The 16,250-nt window shown below is 38.9% G+C and overlaps 1 long non-coding RNA gene across 1 annotated transcript in view; it reads right to left on the reverse strand.

Annotated features, from left to right (window-relative positions):
- The window catches only part of LOC307191783, a 265,880-nt gene that overhangs the window by 201,739 nt on the left and 47,891 nt on the right, over nucleotides 1–16,250 (reverse strand). Inside the window, exon 3 of the long non-coding RNA XR_013829833.1 lies at nucleotides 10,799–10,863. This is a non-coding gene — a long non-coding RNA (uncharacterized lncRNA). The remainder of the gene's footprint in view (nucleotides 1–10,798; nucleotides 10,864–16,250) is intronic.

Raw genomic sequence — 16,250 nt, forward strand, 5'->3', positions numbered from 1 at the left:
AAGCCCAAAATAATAAATTCCTGCTGGAGAAAACTGTGTTCAGAGGTTATGCATGACTGCACAGGATTTACAACAGAGCCTATCAAGGAAATCATGAAAGAGATTGTGGTTATGGCAAAACAGGTGGCCATAACCTGTTTCAAGGATTTCAAGATATGGATCTTGAAGAAATTCAACAGCTTACAGACACCACACCAGAAGAATTAACAGAAGATGATTTGATGGAGATGAGTGCTTCTGAACCAATGCCAGAGGAGGAAGAAGAAGTCATAGAAGAAGCAGTGCCAGAAAAAGACTGACATTAGACAACAACTGGAAGAGTTCCAATTATCCAAGACTGCTTTTGACTTCTTTTTATGACATGGACCCTTCCATGATACAGGCACTGAAACTAAAGCAAATGGTAGAAGAAGGACTGGTACCATATAGAAACATTTTTAGAGAAACGAAAAAGCAAAAAAGTCAGGCAGAAATTACTGTGTATCTCCATAAAGTTACACCAAGTGTACCTGCCTCTCCTTCCTCCCCTTCGACCTCCTCCACCTCTTCTGCCTCTGCCACCCCTGAGACAGCAAGACCAGCCCCTCCTCCCCCTCCTCCCCCTCCGCCAACTCAACATGAAGATGATGAGGATGAAAACATTTAAAATGATCCACTTCCACTTCATAAAGAGTAAATAATTATCATGCCATACAGTTAATAAATGTATCTGTTGGGTACGTGTGTGTCTTCATGTGAAAATCTAGTAACTCTACAGCAAGAATTGTATGAGACATTGTTGTGCCGTCATCATCACTGCCTAAGTATTCATCATGTAAAACATCATGTGCAAGACCTGTATTGAAGTGGATAGCCTATCCTGCCATAGGCATAAGGTGAGTGACGTTTAATATAAAATTAACATGTTAGTTTCCTAACACTGTTTCATAACTTTCAAAGAATTACATTACCATACAGTAGGCCTCTCTGTCTTATAATTAGAGAAACCACATGTCAGCCTATCATCACAGGTAAGTGGTTTTTTGAAAAATGTAACAATGTTTCCAAAAATGTACTATGAACATGGTAATCATGTATCCCATAAAAACTTATTCAATTCATTCATTAATGTATAGGCTAGGCTACTGTGAAGAAGTTGTATCGATTATACTAGCAATCATACTGCTGCTTCTTCGTTATCAATGCGTGAATAACGTTATACCTGTAAATAAGTATGAATTTCTTTTTTACATTATCATTTTTTGATGTCTAGTATTAGTAATATGTATAACATCTACAGTGTTTTTTATCTTATAAGACAGCATTGACATAGGTAATGACAGAACACTCATCTTCTTAAACAGATGATGTAAACTTATAGTATCAATAAATACAGTACAGTACTATAAATGCATTTTTTTATGATTTTTGTAATAACATTTTATTTTCTCTAGCATACTTTATTATAAGAATACAGTATATAATACATGTAACATACAAAATGTGTGTTAACAGTTTGTGTTACAGGTAAGGCTTCTGGTCAACAGTAGGCCATTAGTAGTTAAGATCTGGGGGAGTCAAAAGTTATATGCAGATTTCTGACTGTGGCAGAGGTCAGTGCCCCTAACCTCCTCATTGTTCAGGGGTCAACTGTACGTACACATGCAGACACAGAACACATCCATACATATACATACACACAAACACACAGGGGTATGCACACATACACAGGCACACACTTAATTGCCAAGACCAGTTACTCTGGGCAGTTTTCCTTCATGGTTCATGAAAATATTTAATTATGTTGCTTACCTGTGTACTTATTTCTTTTCTGTCTTTCTTACAAAAATATAAGCTCCCTGAAGGCTGAGGGTCCATATATCTTACCCAGAGATGTATTTCTGGAGACTAGTACAGTGCCTGGCTGATGGATGGCCCTCAAATATTTATTAAATGTATGAAATAAACATAAAACCATATTGAAATTTAAAGTTCGTTTTTATAATATGCAATCTGTGAGGAAGCCATGTCAGCAAAATGCACATGTGGATGTGTGCGATGTGTATAATGCATTAAAAGCATTATAATGACTGTTTATTAAACAATTTCTATGTGTCAGCACTAAATAAATGTTCAAGATGAATAAATGAATGAATCCTAGAATTTCAGTGCACCACCATAATCAGGTGAACCAAAACAGAATTCTAAAGACTAAGCTGTAATCAAACCACATTGCCTTAATTTCGGCTTAAGTTTCTTAACATGAAGTCATCACTTTTAACTTTTGTTTCCTTTCATGTACATTATGGTATACATATGGACAAAAAATTACAAGATAGTTAATCAGATAGCTAACCAACTCTAGGGTAAATGGGCCATTCTCTTTGGTTACATATTTTTAAGGCTAAAAATCCATACTCATAACATTTTTAATTTATCTAATAGAATTTTTAAAATTTAACATGTACAAATAAATGAGCAAAACAAAAATGTCAAGAAGCCAAAAATGATCTCTGAAATTATATGAAAACAATAATTATAAAACCATCAAGGTTATATAACTTTATATTCTGGGTTTATTCTCACAGAAGTGCAATCAGAAAGGAAAAAATATAGTGAAATAATGAATAAAGCAGAGGACACTCATTAATTCACTAATCTTTCAGCCCATCACTAAACTGATCAACAGCTGAATACACAGATTCACTGGTTATTTTATGTGTACTTTAAAAAAATCATGAAAAATATTTTTATTGCCTTCTATATCAGCACCATTTTATAAAGAGAAGACACTTGGTTTCTAATACTTTTCATATCCTCCTTCACAGAAACAAATCTCGTACTATCTTATTGTTGCTTCCAATGAAACACAGCTGTCTTTTATTAGAGATGTTTAGCTTACTGACTGTATATAGGTGGAATTTTACATGCTTAACAGAAGATTTTAATACAGTTTTAGCTCCTGCTTGAGATAAATCAAACTCAAACTGACAAATAAGCAACTCCGTCTGCGAGAAGTGGGGGCTGTCTAATTTAAAACTCCAAGAAGCTGAGAAAGCCTTCAATCTCAGGTTGCACAAAATACACATTTTATTCAGCAAGACATGATAGATACTTTATTGCAGAGTCATTCTTTTTTGAATTCACTAGATGCAACTGAGACTAATCTAAAGCTACAGTTTATTAATAAAATTAGCCAGAAATAGAGAAAGAATAACTAGTAATATAAGTAGTATCATTTATCAATTGCTTTAGAAATTTTATGTAAACATCTTCCAATCTTAAATGCCTTACTTGGTTCCCTTGTTTTCATATTTCTGTTCTATTATACTTGGTGCCAAGCTCTTTTTTTTGTACAGTCCAAACATTTTCCTGATTATTACTGTGCATGATTGTGAATAAATGCAAAGCAGTTTAAGATTATGCAGGGGGAAATGGCTGATGCACGCATTACACTTCATAGACCTAACTTATTACCATTCTGCTGCTTGATGAAAAATTCAGAGCATTTGTTGCAATAGCTTCGTTCTTCAATGGAGTTATTCTTTTTTTTTGCCTTTCCAGATTAATTACCTGTAGTAATACTGTGCCCTTCTTGTTGTCTACAGATGTATTAATCCCTATGATAACCTGTTTTACACTCTTTTTTAAAAAAAAAAAATCACTGGTAAAAATTTCTGCTTGATCAAAATTGGTAAAAATAAAATATTTGGTAACCAACATAGTAATAACTGATTTAGGCAAAAATTATCAGTAAATGTTACAGCCTCTGGGCAAAAGTTAGTTGGGGAATAGGACCTAAGTATGTCCTCTTGGTTTACATATTAGTTAGCAAAGGGAATGGCATCTTTAAGTAGAGACAGTTGCAGACACCTCCTTAGGAAAGTAGTAAAGTTAGCATCACCAATAATGAGATAAACTGGCATTGTGTTACATGGGGTCATATGTTTGAGAAGGACAACACCATGTAGACAGTACTCCTGACAGAAATGCACAACCTGAATCTAATCATGAGGAAACAATCAAACACAAATTCAGGGATGTTATACAAAACAACTGGCCTGTTATTTTCAAAATGTCATGAAAAAAACAAAAGGATTGATGGGCTGGTCCTGATTAAAAGAGACTAAAGAGACGCAATAACTAAGCACAATATGTAATTCTGGATTGATGCTGAGATAGGAAAAAGGGTATTTTGTTCTAGTTTTTTGTTTTTCTCTAAAGAACATTATTAGAACTATTGGAAAAATCTGAATATGGACTGTATATTAGGTAATTTGTGTTGTATTAATATTAAATTTCCTGAATTTTATAATTAAGCTGTATTAAATGAAATTAATACATGAGGCTGTAAGGACATATATGCTTCAAGTATTTAGGGGTGAAGAGTCATGACATCTTCAACTTACTCTCAAATAATTCAGCATGATTAGGTAGATAGAGATAGATAGATGATAATTATGCATATTCATAAAGAGATAAAAATGTGAGAAAACACTGATAAATCTAGGTGAAATGTACACGGGTGTTCTAGAATTCAGTAAAGTTTCTATAATTTTTCTGAATGTTTGAAATTTTTCAAAATTAAAAAGTAAAATAAGAATTTCTGCAAGTCATATCACAATGACAAAAGCATCAATATTCTTGGGGAAAAAAAAGGAGGAAATCAAGGTTTAAAAAATTAAGCATTCCACAATCTAGTGGACTTATTACCTTCCTTCAACATTGAACTATATTGTCAATGTGCTTGTTTTTCTGTAAGCGTTTAAGAATTTTCCATTTGTTCAGTCTGGTATATATGTCTATCAGTCTAAAGTAAGGTACCTTCTTAACTGCTGAAGTTTCTCATTTACTTTTGCCATAGTTAGCCAGTTAAAAATTGTACTTTAGAGTCACAAACTTGAACACCGGAGACACTTTTCAAATTTTTTTTCTTGCTTACAACTCAGCTTAACTTTTTTAAAAAAACCTTTTTCTCTCATGGAGAAAGTACTGCTGCTTAAATACAAAACTAAAGTTTGGTTATCAGTTTTATGTCTTTACAGAATCTTCTTTTACCCCCACCCATGCATCTCTCAATTCCAATTGCGTGTGTGTATGTCAGTTTCTATCTATTTAAAGGGAAGCCGTTGATATATTGCTATATTCTTGATCCGTTGATATATTCCTGGTCTGCTTCCTCCATCCTAATCTTCACTTTGACCTAAGTTTCTGAAGAAAAACACCTTTAATAATTCTACTTCTTTACTCTTCTACTCAAGTCTAACTCCTTGTCACTTCTTTGCTAACTTTTCTGTGAATCCTTATAAATTACGTTAATCATGAAAAGCAAATATTTCATTCCGGAAAAATCTCTGTTATTTTCTTCTTTTGCATTTTGGGGTCAATAAAGAATGGATGAGAAATATGCAAAGAGAATCGCAATATGCTCTCTTCCCAAGAGCCAATTATTATACTAGAATGTTTTACTTGATAAAGGCAAAAGGAAAGGACTTCAGTTTCAGCTGGATTCATTATAAAGATGGAAACTGCCCCAAACAGTAATACTCATGCAGTTAGGAAATGGAACAAATGACCAGTAGACGCCAAAGTAAAGTGTAGTCCCCTACACTTTTCTATAAACTCCAACCTCCAACCAGTGATGTTTGAAAAGAGATCCCCTAATCCTTAGCACCATAATGTAAAAGCTTTCTCATTATACTGAGAGGAGGTCATGCTCCCTAGATCTAAAAAAAAAAAAAAAAAAGTGCTTTTCAAATTCTCAATGTTAATTTTTCTGTTGTTAAAAGAGATAATGACATAATCCATGAAAGCTACTAGCACGGTATCTGGCACATGACCAACACCCTGTAAATGTTAGATAGTATTAATTTTTGTTATTTTTCACGCTGTCTACCCTCAGAAGCATTTTTCTTTCTATCCCCTTGCATTTTTGATAGCTCAAGCTCCAAAAGCAGAGAAATCTATATAGTCCTGATATTCAGCAAGTATCATTTACCAAACTTGGAGCCATAACTTGAATTTTCCACGGCTGTATCAACGAGCTGCGTAACCAGTCACCCAAAACTTGCAATTTCAGCAAACTTAGTGACCTTTTAGCACGTTGGCAGCTCTTTTGCTAGCATAGAAACTTGGCAGGCTTTCTATGCGTCAGATTGTAGTCTGTTCTATTTAGCATAAGACTAGCAAGCAGATTGTTGCCATAATAGCCCCGAATTTGTTCACACCTTTCTGTACTCATCCCGTCCTTCAGTGTAAGCCCTCGGGTAATTCCACACTCACTTTGGTCTGGACTTGGCCATGTGATTTGCTTTAACCAATGTGACAACAGTAAATGTGACACAGCAGAGACTTAAAAAGTGCTTGCACATTGGGGCTGGCCCTCTCTGGCTGATCTTGGAATCCCTGCCATCACCACTGCTTGAACAAGCCCAGGCTAGCCAGCTTGATAATGAGAGACACGTGGCCCAGTCTCCCTGTTGCCCCTCCGCAGCCAGCCAACACTTGCAGTCAAGCCTCTTCTCTAACTGTCAAAGACTGCGGATGTATGAGTGAGTCCAGCCAAGACCAGCCAAGTTCTGCCCTGCTGAGCCCAGCTCAGATTTTCCAGTACACATGTGTCACAAATGATGGTTTTAAGCCACTAAGTGAGTGAGCACATGAGTGACACAAATGATTGTTTTAAGCCACTAAGTTTTGGAATGCTTTGTTTTGCTGCAACAAGAACTGATAAAGAAATTAGTACAAAGAAGTACGGTGCTTCTGTAACAAAAGCCCAAAACTGTGGCATTAGCTTTGGAATAGGTGGCTAGTGGAGGCTAGAAAAGCTGCAAAGAAACTATGCCAACTGGAAAAGTGGTGAGCACAGTTAGCAGAGGCTATGAAAGTGGTAAGGAAACCGCTATAGCAGGCTAGAAAAATAGTGACCTAAATTACGTAGTTGTGAAATAATTAATAAAAACTTTGCCCGTAGTAGCTCATAAACTTCTGGATTTGGCTAGGGAGATCACCTCACAAAAAGCTAAACTTGTCAACTGGCTTCTTTTAGCTGCCTATGGTAAGGTACTGGAAAGGAGGGATGAGCTCAAGAAAATTCTTTTTGGAAGCAGAACTTAGGGGGAATATAGAGGGGCCAAGACATGCTGGGCAAAGAGTTAACTGTTCTTTATCTTCAATCTCCCCAGTCAGTAAAAAATTGTCAGAGTAATAAATAGCTTCAGGATAAAGATCAAATCAAAGTGTGACTGTAAGTCCTTTGTTAAGAACTCTAAAATTTTTAAGGACATTTATAGTAGATACTCTCAGACCAAAAAAAAAAAACAATGACTTTCAAAATTCTTCAGGGTGCTTCCCCAGCAGCCTGACACACCCAAGTAAAAAAGAAAACTGTCTCTGTAAGAATTGTGAATGTGGCTTCTAGACCTGAATCAGATTCATAGGAAACTCTCAAAATGTTGAAGTCAATTACACTGATCAAAGCACAGCAATCCTGGGTTGAAAGAGACCACGTCAGCTCAAACTAAAAAGAGCCTCTGGGCCCCTAAAACTCCATAAGAATGAAGAAGGCTGAGGACGATATTCAGCTGCATACACAATCCTTTTTTTTTTTTTAATAAATTTATTTATTTTTGGCTGTGTTGGGTCTTCGTTGTTGTGCACGAGCTTTCTCTAGTTGTGGCGAGCGGGGGCTACTCTTCATTGCAGTGTGCGTGCTTCTCATCGCGGTGGCTTCTCTTGTTGCGGAGCACGGGCTCTAGGTGCGCGGGCTTCAGTAGTTGTGGCACGTGGGCTCAGTAGTTGTGGCTCGCGGGCTCTAGAGTGCAGGCTCAGTAGTTGTGGTGCATGGGCTTAGTTGCTCCACAGCATGTGGGATCTTCCTGGACCAGAGTTTGAACCCGTGTCCCCTGCATTGATAGGTGGATTCCTAACCACTGCGCCACCAGGGAAGTCCCACACAATCCAATTTTTATAAATAAGGTATGACATCTCAGAGGTCAGAGTAAAGAACTGTGAAGAACAATGGACTAGGGTACCACTCCCCGAGAGCTGTAAACAAAACAACAGACTGGAGAAACACTCCCAGGAAGCTGAGTCTCAGCCTAATCAAGGAAAATCTCCTGATCCTGGAGTACAGGGGATCTGGTAGCACACGCCTGGCAGGATTTCAGAATTTCTATGGACCAGTGACTGCTATATGTCCACCATTCTTCCCCTTTCAAATGGTTCTCTCTAGTGTAGTTATCATATTCTTGTCCTAACACTGTATGTTGTAACTTATCTTTTTAGTGTAACGAGATAAAGAAGAGCTGCATCCAAAAACTTACTTCAGACATCATTATATATCAAGAGATCCTGGACTTTGAGCCTGATGTTGTGACTAGATGAAATTTAGGGGGTTTTAGGAGGGAGGAAATGTATTTTGCCTATGGAAGGGATATAAATCATCATGACAGGGGCCTTCTATGGTAGGTTATGGCAGTAAGACTCTAACTGTTCACACTTGCCTGTATCCATACCTTAGTTAGTTAGTCCTCTCCCACACACTGGACTTGGCCAAGTGACTTGTATCAGCCAATGAGACAGTAGCAAAATGGACAGCACAGAGCCTCGAAAAGTACTCAGACATAGGGGCTTGCCTATTTTGGCTTCTCTTAGAACCACCATGTGAACAAGCATAGACTAGCCTGCTAGCTGATGAAAGATACATGACCTTCAATTGCCTTGATTACCCCAGCCAATAGCCAGTAACCCCTAGAAACAGAGCCAACTATATGACCAACAGCTGACCACAGACACATACATGAAACTAGACAAGAACCGCGCAGTGGAGCCCATCCAAATTGCCGGCCAACAAATGGCAAGCTAAATAAATAAACAGTTTTTGTTTTAAACCACTAAACTTGTGGTGCAGAATAACATGGCAAAGAATAATGTTCTAGTTCACATCCAGCAAATTACAGTCTGCAGGCCAAGTCTAGCCTGCTCCCTGTTTTGGTACAGCCTACAAATTACGAATGGTTTTTACATTTGTAAATGGTTGATAAAATCAAAAGAAGAATATATTTCAAGACATGTAACAGTTTGGGAAACTCACACTTTAGTGTCCATAATTAAATTTTATTGGAATGCAGCCACACCCATTTGTTTATCATTATCTCTGGCTTCTTTTGCACTGCAACAGCAAAGTTAAATAGACAGAGACTATATTGCCCGTGTTGAGGAAGAATGTCACCTGCCATATCAGTAAACAAAGGATGCTGCAGCCATCAAGCCCTCAGCCACTGCAGCCACCCCCAACGGTGCACCCTGAGAGGATTCAGGGTAAATAAAAGGAGGATACCCGGTCCTAAATAGTTAACGTGCATATCAAAGGAAGGATTTCAATGAGCCCAGACTCTTGCATCTTCCCAGGCATAAAAAAATGCTAAATTCACTATCTTGTGGTATCTGTTTTTCTTCAAATCTTCTTCAAAAGATTAACAGTAATCTTTTGCTGTTCTGACTACCTGTTTTGTCTTGTTTTGTTTTGTTTTTGCAAAAACTCCTGTATATCCTGGCTCCTCCCTTACCTCTTGGGAACAGTCCCTCAGAGCTAGCTGAGAGGCTGTCTCCCAGGCTTAAGTCCTCAGTATGTCCACTGAATAAAACATAATTCTCAACTTTTAGGTTGCACTTCTTTTTTTCCACTAGATAACTGCAAGCCTAAAATATTCACTATCTGGCCCTCTACAGAAAAAGTTTGATGACCCCTGTTTTAGCTATAGTTCAGTTGTTTACACATGGTCAAAAATAGCGCCGACAAAGTTTGGCATTAAGAAGGAAGGTGACTGTTCCATGTCTTGGCAGCCCAGGCACAAGCTTCAGGCTACCATCCACACCCACAGGACACCACCCATAGGTGGAGTTCAGTGAGATCCTATTAGAAGAGCAAGGGTACACCACAAATGACCAGGACCCTTCAGCAGTAAGTGAAATTAGAAGGAGAAAAGGAAACAAGGCACAAGTGACCTAAGAGACCCTGAGAGGAATCTGTGTTTGCTGTCACAGCTTTTTTCACCTCCTTACAATATAGCTGAAGCAACACAACTAGCAACAAAACTCCAACTTTAGCAATTCAACACAGTTATTTACTGTGAGAGAAAATCTAAGTTTACATCAAAAAAAAGCAAGCAACTAAGATTTCTAAATATTATGATAAATTATAAATTTATAATAAATAAATACATTTATAAATTATAATTTATAATAAATTATAAATATTCTACAAGTACAGACATGGTGAAAGAGAGGACAGTGCTTTGGAAACAAATGCCTAATATAACTTTTATGGCCTTACCCTCATTATTTCCATGGTAGTATCTTTGCTTACTCATTTTCCCTCATGTTCTTTTTCCCTGGCTCTTCCTTTTGATTGCCCCAACAAAAGAAAACTGGTAATTGAAACTCATTAAACTTGAGTTTGACCACTGATGAAGAAACCAGAAAAGTTACCAGTGGGTGCTCTAACTATATCCCTTCATAACTTCACTAGTAACTGATGATCCACTATTTTACGTATGGAAAACAGAGCCAGAAAGAAAGAACAGGTAGAATAAAATAAGAGAAAGAAAAACAGGAGGGAAATGAGAAAGAAAGGACAAAAACTAAAAAACAAACCCAGGAACCTATTCTGACCTCTTTACATGTGCTAAGAAATCGACATAGAAAGGAATTCCAGCTATCAGGAGGACAAGAACATTGTTCTCCACATTCCCTATTTTGGGAACTGCCTCCGATCTACAAGTACAATAGAATGGCTACAAATTAGGACCAAACTCACCAGGGACTTTGAAGCATATTGGTCACTTAGGTTCCTGAGACATCCTGTGAGTTGGTACAGAACATCTGAAAAAAAAAAAAGAGTGATAAGCTTCTGACTGAAATTCCTACAACATTTGCCTTATTTTTTTTTTTTTTTTTGCGGTACGCAGGCCTCTCACTCTTGTGGCCTCTCCCGTTGCAGAGCACAGGCTCTGGACGTGCAGGCTCAGCGGCCATGGCTCACGAGCCCAGCTGCTCCGCGGTATGTGGGATCTTCCCGGACCGGGGCGCGAACCTGTGTCCCCTGCACTGGCAGGCGGACTCTCAACCACTGCGCCACCAGGAAAGCCCTACCTTACTTTAGAGTTTTTGCTTATTTCTAATGACAGACCACGGTAGGAGGGTGGGAGGAGCAGTCTGCCTGGATGCCTGTAATCAGGAGACACATTCGTAGCAAATTCAAAAAAAAAATAAAAGTGAAAAAAAAATCTGCTTTTTATTATCACCCGGCACAGAAAATTCTAAATGATTCTAAATAAATGATAAAATATTCCTTCCTACCCAAGCAAACTGTATTCTACTTCTTAGTATACCACTGCTTATTTTACCCAAAACTCTAAAAGGTTCCCACTCTTTTCATAGCCACTGACACTTTAAAGCCAGCCTCACACATACATCCAAAATCGTAAACAAACATAAACACTCCAAAAGCATGGACCAACAACTGAATTTTACTAGAGGTTTTCTGGGGTGGCTGAGAAAGGAGTTACATAATAGATGACACAACAAATGTTTAAAACTCTTTCCCTCCTACCCCTGATCCCTTTTATCTTTCTTTGAAATCCCTCAGATTATCCTCCCTTTTCCTATCACCTGAAACTCCTTCCTTTTTCTCCTCAAACTCCAATCTCCCTTTAGTGTCTCTGTCCTTTTCTTATTTAAAGACATTTATCCAATTTATATCTTCACCCATTAGCCCCTCCACAAAACAAATAATAAACATGTTCCTGGGATACTCTTTCCTTCTTAGCCTAAAAAAGCACGAGGTAGGAAGTGGTTGTAAATAACTAATACTAATCTAAACCATCTAGTTGATAAAATAACAATGTGTGACTACATTTTAAAAAATGTATAGGGCAAACTGCAACAGCTGTTTAAATACATCACAGGACTTCCCTGGTGGCGCAGTGATTAAGAATCCGCCTGCCAATGCAGGGGAAATGGGTTCGAGTCCAGGTCCCAGAAGATCCCACATGCCACGGAACAGCTAAGACCGTGCACCACAACTACTGAGCCTGTGTTCTAGAGCCCATGAGCCACAACTACTGAGCCCACGTGCCACAACTACTGAAGCCCACACACCTAGACCCCGTGCTCCACAACAAAGAGAGGCCACTGAAATGAGAAGCCCGTGCACTGCAACAGAGAGTAGCCCCACTTGCCGCAACTAGAGAAAGCCCGCACACAGCAACGAAGACCCAACGCAGCCAAAAATAAATAAATAAATAAATAAATTTATAAAAAATAATAAATAACTAAATAAATACATACATTACAGAAAAACATAGAAGTAATAAAGTATGAATGGGAAGTATTTTCTAAGGGTATTTTTAAAATTTATATTACACCTTCTGCTACGAAGATAACATATATTTTACCCAAATTAGTTTGGCATTTGTGGTTTTCAATTTAATAACATCTATAATATCAAGGGAAAACTCCTGATAAATTGAAAGAAGACTTGCATTTTGACATTATATAAACCATCTAAAATGCGTGCCACAGACTGTGTTTTTCTATATTCTCCCTCTTTGTAAAGTTGCTTATAGTGAAATTCTTCAATAGTGAAGTGGAGTAAATGGTCTAAATTGCTTCAGCACAGTTCAGCAAGGTTTCATTACAATTACTGAAGTATACTTTTACCTACAAGCATGTGCAGTATTAAGTGATATACTTGTCATGCACCGCATGGGTGAAAAGTACTTATACTGAAATGCTCCCTTTCTCCTCTCCCAGAGTACAAGAATGGGAAATAAAACTGGGTTCCCTTCCCAAGGGTTAAAATGACCAGAAAACTCTTCAGGATGAAGTTTAGCTTCTCCCTGATAATGCTTCCTTCCCCCCGCAAACCCCTACTCAGCATCAGGCTAAAAGAAAAGAGAAAAGAAAAAAAGAATTAAAAAGTCCATTTTGTCAGGTTTTCATCATCACGTGGTCTATTTTCAAGATAGAAAAGAAAACATCAATTCTAGACTATAGAGGTAGTAGCTGACCCATTTGGAAATGTGTTATCCCTTGTAGTATATGCTAAATACAATTCTCCTAAGGTGCCATACATGCATATCTATGTTATCTTAGAATAGATGCTAAAATTATCAAATCCAAGTGATCTGCCAAAAGATAAATCTAACCCAGAACCCCAGTCTTTTATATATGAAAGGCCTAAAAATATGTTCCTGCTCTGTAGATTCTTCGTCAACCGACAATCAGAAATACATTACTGGGAGACCTTCAGGATGGCGGAGGAGTAACACGTGGAGATCACCTTCCTCCCCACAAATACATCAGAAATACATCTACATGTGGAAAAGCTCCTACAGAACACCTACTGAATGCTGGCAGAAGAACTCAGACTTCGCAAAACACAAGAAACTCACCACGTACCTGGGTAGGGCAAAAGAAAAAGCAGAGTAAAAAGAATAGGGACGGGACCTGCATCTTGGAGAGGGAGCTGTGAAGGAAGAAAAGTTTCCACACACTACAGGGCCCCTTCTGGGCAGAGACTGCAGGTGGCAGAGGGGGGAAGCTTCAGAGACACAGAGGAGAACGCAGCCACAGGGGTGTGGAGGGCAAAGAGGAAAGATTCCCAAACAGACGATCAATACTGACCAGCACTCACCAGCCTGAAAGGCTTGTCTGCTCACCCGCCAGGGTGAGTGGGGTCTGGGAGCTGAGGCTCGGGCTTCGGAGGTCAGATCCCAGGGAGAGAACTGGGGTTGGCTGCGTGAACACACCCTGAAGGGGGCTAGTGTGCCACAGCTAGCCAGGAGGGAGTCCAGGAAAAAGTCTGGAACTGTCAAAGAGGCAAGAGACCATTGTTATGGGGTGCACAAGAAGAGGGGATTCAGACCACCGCCTAAACGAGCTCCAGAGACGGGTGTGAGCCGCGGCTATCAGCGTGGACCCCAGAGACTGATATGAGACGCTAAGGCTGCGACTGCAGCCACCAAGAAGGCTGTGTGCAAGTGCAGGTCACTATCCACACGTCCCTTCCTGGGAGCCTGTGCAACCCGCCACTGCCAGGGACCCGTGATCCAGGGACAGCTTCCCCAGGAGAACGCATGGCATGCCTCAGGGTGGTGCAACGTCACACTGGCCTCTGCAGCCGCAGGCTCACCCAGCATTCCGTACCCCTCCCTCCCCCCAGCCTGAGTGAGCCAGAGCTACCTAATCAGCTGCTCCTTTAACCCCGTCCTGTCTAGCGGGGGGAAGAGGCGCCCTCAGGTGACCTACACGCAGAGACAGGGCCAAATCCAAAGCTGAACCACGGGAGCTGTGCAAACAAAGTAAAGGAAAGCTCGCCCAGCAGCCTCAGGAGCAGCAGATTAAATCTCCACATTCAACTTGATGTACACTGTATCTCTGGAATACCTAAATAGACAACAAATCATCCCAAAATTGAGGCAATACACTTTGGGAGCAACTGTGCACTTGCGGTTTGCTTTCTGCATCTAATTTGTTTCTGGTTTTATGTTTCTCTTAGTTTCATATTTAGAGTTTATTACCATTGGTAGATTTGTTTATTGATTTGGTTGCTCTCTTCCATTTTTCTTTTTTTAATATATAGTTTTTTTTCCTTTTTCTCTTTTTGTGAGTGTGTATGCATATGCTTCTTTGTGAGATTTTGCCTGTATAGCTTCGCTTTTACCATTTGTCCAAGGATTCTGTCTGTCCGTTTTTTTTTTTTTAGTATAGTTTTTAGTGCTTGTTATCATTGGTGAATTTGTTTTTTCTGGTTTGGTTGCTCTCTTCTTCCTTTCTTTCTTTCTTTTTCTTTTTTTCATTACTTTTCAACTTTTTTAACTTCTTAATAATTTTTTTTTATTTTAATGATTTTATTTTTTCTTTCCGTCCTTCTTTTTTTCTCTCTTTTCTTCTGAGCCTTCGGGCTGACAGAATCTTGGTGCTCCAGCCAGGTGTAAGGCCTGTGCCTCTGAACTGGGAGAGCCCAGTTCAGGACATTCATCCACCACAGACCTCCCGATTCCACGTAATATCAAACGGCAAAAGCTCTCCCAGAGATCTCCAACTCAACGCTAACATCCAGCTCCACTCAATGAGCAAAAAGCTATAGTGCTGGATACCCTGTGCCAAACAACTAGCAAGACAGGAACACAACCCCACCCATTAGCAGAGATGCTGCCTAACATCATAATAAGGTCCCAGACACCCCAAAACACACCACCAGACGCATTTCTGCCCACCAGAAAGACAAGATCCAGCCTCATCCACCAGAACACAGGCACCAGTCCTATCCACAAGGAAGCCTGCACAACCCATTCAACCAACCTTATCCACTGGGACTAGACACCAAAAATAAAGGAAACTACGAACTTGCAGCCTGCGAAAAGGAGACCCACAAACACAGTAAGTTAAGCAAAATGAGAAGACAGAGAAACAAACAGAAGATGAAGGAGCAAGGTAAAAATACACCAGACCAAGCAAATGAAGAGGATATAGGCAATCTACGTGAAAAAGAATTCAGGGTAATGATAGTAAAGATGATCTAAAATGTTGGAAATGGAATAGAGAAAACACAAGAAATGTGTAACAAGGACCTACAAGAACTAAAGAGCAAACAAAGAATGATGAACAACACAATAAATGAAATTTAAAATTCTCTAAAGGAATCAATAGCACAATTACTGAGGCAGAAAAACCAATAAGTTACCTAGAGGATAAAACAGTGGAAGTAACTACCCCAGAGCAGAATAAAGAAAAAAGAATGAAAAGAATTGAGGATAGTCTCAGAGACCTCTGAGACAACATTAAACAAACGAATATTCAAATTATAGGGGTCCCAGAAGAAGAACAGAGAAAGAAAGGGACTGAGAAAATATTTGAAGACATTATAGTTAAAAACTTCCCTAATATGGGAAAGGAAATAATCAAGTCCAGGAAGCGCAGAGACTCTCATACAGGATAAATCCAAGGAGAAACACGCCAAGACACATATTAATCAAACTTTCAAAAATTAAATACAAAGAAAAAATATTAAAAGCAGCAAGGGAAAAACAACAAAAAACATACCAGGGAATCCCCATAAGGTTAACAGCTGATCTTTCAACAGAAACTCTGCAAGCCAGAAGGGAGTGGTGGGACATATTTAAAGTAATGAAAGGGAAAAACCTACAACCAAGATTACTCTAGCCAGCAAGGATCTCATTCAGATTCATGGAAAAATTAAAAAC

Source organism: Stenella coeruleoalba (assembly GCF_951394435.1).
Source record: "Stenella coeruleoalba genome assembly, chromosome: 9".
NCBI classification, from domain to species: Eukaryota; Metazoa; Chordata; class Mammalia; order Artiodactyla; family Delphinidae; genus Stenella; species Stenella coeruleoalba.